Source organism: Myotis davidii, unplaced genomic scaffold (assembly GCF_000327345.1).
Source record: "Myotis davidii unplaced genomic scaffold, ASM32734v1 scaffold1857, whole genome shotgun sequence".
NCBI classification, from domain to species: Eukaryota; Metazoa; Chordata; class Mammalia; order Chiroptera; family Vespertilionidae; genus Myotis; species Myotis davidii.
In genome coordinates this window covers 228,226-231,481 of record NW_006288115.1, presented here as the reverse complement: position 1 = coordinate 231,481, position 3,256 = coordinate 228,226, and the positions used below count along the sequence as shown (strand labels likewise).

At 50.5% G+C, this 3,256-nt stretch overlaps 1 pseudogene; it reads right to left on the bottom strand.

Moving 5' to 3' along the window:
- LOC102758359 overlaps positions 1-1,333 on the bottom strand; it is a 3,352-nt pseudogene extending 2,019 nt beyond the window's left edge.
- Positions 1,334-3,256: the final 1,923 nt, after the last annotated feature.

The following is a 3,256-nucleotide window of genomic DNA, read 5'->3' as shown; positions in this document are numbered from 1 at the left end:
GCTCTTCTACACCTTTCTTCATTCTAGAGGTACAGAAATTAGTTACGGTCTTTATTTCCATTTCAAACTGGGACGCACGTCCTATTGAGTCAGGACAGGGCGTCATGAAGTGAAGGCCTCCGGAAGCTACTCTGGGCCATAAACTCCCAACAGCATGGCCCTCTGTGGGGCCCCCAGGTGTCAAGGCTCAGTTAGTTGATCCGAACTTGTCCCGGGGCAGGTCATACCTATCTCAGCGAACCTGGGGGAGGCATACCTCTTACAGGAATCCCTCCACCCGCCTCAGTGGATTAACCCTGAGTGTGACTTAGCCCTGTACTTTTTGGTTAAAATCCCTGGAAGACTGACAACAGTGCAATCTAGGCTGGTGGCTCCTGTTTATTCTGCAGCAAAGGAGGGCGGGTGGGGAGGCAGGGCTCACAGGCAGAGGCGCTCACTGTGTCAGGAAGGGCACAGCTGGGTTTGGGAAGAATGGGGATGGGGTGGCCATGCCCAAAGCACAGACATGGAGGTCCAGGCCCTGGTGCTGGGGTGACTGGGAGGGACTGGGAGGGCTCCAGGGAAGGCGGGCTCTCCTAGTGCTCCTGTCCTGTCCGCCCAGGCAGCGAGTCTTCCTCCCTCCCAGGCCTTTCTCCAAGTCCCCAGGAAGGACTCATTTACAGAGAAACTGGTCTAGTTATGGAGGAGGGGGGGGAGCAAAACGGCTTTTACCTCCCACTCTGCGTCATGAGCCATTATGTTTTCCTCAGTGTCCAACCGGCTGTTTCTGAGATTTCACTCAAGAAACTTACTTTGGACTTTCATTCAGAGATTTTTTTTATTTTGATTTACATTTAATGTCAGCATTTAAAGGATATTTTGTGAAAAAGTTTTAAATGGAGAAAAATATATATGCCTGTATTAAATATTAGTGTACGTAATTAAGAATTTAGGAAACACATACCAGAATTGTACATTTATCACATAAAAGTATGTACTTATTATAGAAAATACATTTAGAAAAAAATTCTTTTTATCTCACATTTCTTCCCACATCAGATTTTTCTATGCATATTTTTAATTTTTTTATAAAAATGGAGTCATAGTTCATGAAGTCTAGTAACTACTTTCTACTTACAATTAAATTGACAAATTTTTTAGAACCACAATGAGATACATTTTTTTTAAATTTTTTATTGTGGGGATAGAGACATGACATAAAAATATTGATTGCCTTGGGAAGAGCTGGCCTCAAGCAGCTACTTTGTACAATAAACTCCCAGCAGGTGGACACCTGCGGGTCCCTCTGGAAGTTTCCGGTGCTATCGACCATGTTACACAGTCTCTTGGGCATCGCCTTCCTCTGGTTCCATGATGCAGCTTAACTGTCATCAAGTTTAGGAGGCTCCTTATCGCACGTCCTGGGTGTGAGCAGGGCGGCCACACTGTAAATTCCCAGGCAGCAGGTCCAAACAGCTATCTGCTCATCGCAGGAGTTCCATGGCCTTCCTCCCCCAAGCCCACAGACCAGGGGGTCTCCACAGCGGCTCTCTCCACTTCCTGTGCTTCTGGCTCTGGGATCAGCACATCTCCTGCCTGGAATTCTGCAGTGACCTTCAAGGAAAAGGAAACAGAGTGTTGAGAAGCAAGAGATGATTTTGCTAATAAACCAGAGAGGACACAGAGTCCAGCCATCCATGTCACACTCACCTCATCGGCGGGGACGTTTACTACCGTCTGCAGGCTCAGTGCTTTCCCCCCAACCAAGGTTTTAACTACGCTGCCAATGACCGACTGAAGCACATCTGTGAGTACTCCTTTAAGCTAAAAGCAAACATATAATATATCATGTTTATTTCTATTTCAAAGTAACTCACCTTCCCCAAGGGGATTTGCAGACAGAGAGGAAGCAAAACCGGGACCAGGAAGGGTTTAAAGGTCTGGGAGCTGTTCTCCAGCGCCTACACAACAGGATGCATGCCCTATTGTGTCAGTAACGGGGTGCGGAGGCATGAAGTTATGGCCTTGGGAAGAGCTGGTCTGAAGAAGCTGATCTCTGCTGTAAACCCCAACAGCATGGACCCTTCCCTTCAGGGTCCCTCTGGACAGTTTCACATGGTACCTACCACACCAGCTATAGTTCTGGGTATGGCGATCAATTTATTTGCTTCTGCATCTAAACTGTGATCAACTGTTGGAGCCGCGGAGGCTATTCCCAAGCAGAGAAGTATCAGGAAGACTGAAGCATTCATGGTTAAAATCCTAGGGAGAAAAAATAAATGAGTCTCTGATTAGAGCGATCCTTCTAAAACACTGAAGAAAGTAGGTGGGATAAAACGATTGAATTCACCCTCCCAAGGACTTATGCAAGGACTGTGGAGAAAGGATGAGGCTGACTACTGTGTGGCAGGGTGAGATGTGCCTTCCAACCGCCTCTCCTTGAATTGGAATCTTTCCTAAAGGCCGTTCCAGGGGAAGATGGGCAGGAGGACAGCCAGGGCTCAGCTGCCCTGACCCACACCCCCCGCCCCCTCGCCTGGCCTGGGCCACCCTTTCTCCCTTTCCTTCCCCAACCAGGGAGGTGCTCACCTGGCATGATGGGGCCCAGAGACACCCTCCCACACCAGCTTCTGCATCCTGACAGGGCCAGGCTCTTGTGAGGCTCAGATCACTGGCAGGGACAAGGGCAGGGGAAGCAGGCAGGACCTGGGGGAACGCAGCCCCGCTCCCTGCCCACCCACACTCCTGCCTCTTCCACAGATGCTGACACAGTCAGGCAGCAGCGGGCCCAGCAGCGGACGGGCTGTGGTCAGGCTGCTGTGTCCTGCCCAGCAATGGAGAGGATCACTCCCACTGGGAGCCTAGGATCCTGTCCCCCATGATGTGGACAGGCTGGTCCTGGGGTGGCCTCGCCTAGCCTAGCCTGGCAGAAGCACTCACCTGTGTGGTTGCAGCTGAGAAGGTGCAGTCAGCAGTGTCAGGTCCAGGGGACTCTGATGCATGGTTGTGGCCCCAAGGCCACCCATTTAAGGGTCCTGAGCAGCCTGGCCAGCCCCGCCCCCATCTCTTACCCATGCCTCATTGGCTAGGATAGCCTGTGGGCGGGGCCGCCAAATTCTGGGACTCCAGGTGGTGAGTGACAGAGCTCACTGTGGGGGATGGGAATGGCCAGGGAGAGGTCAATGGGGGGAAAAGGAGACATATGTGATACTTTAAACAATAAAGAATTTAAATTAAAAAAGAAAAAAGCTCACGTGGTCCTAACTGGTCCCTGGGC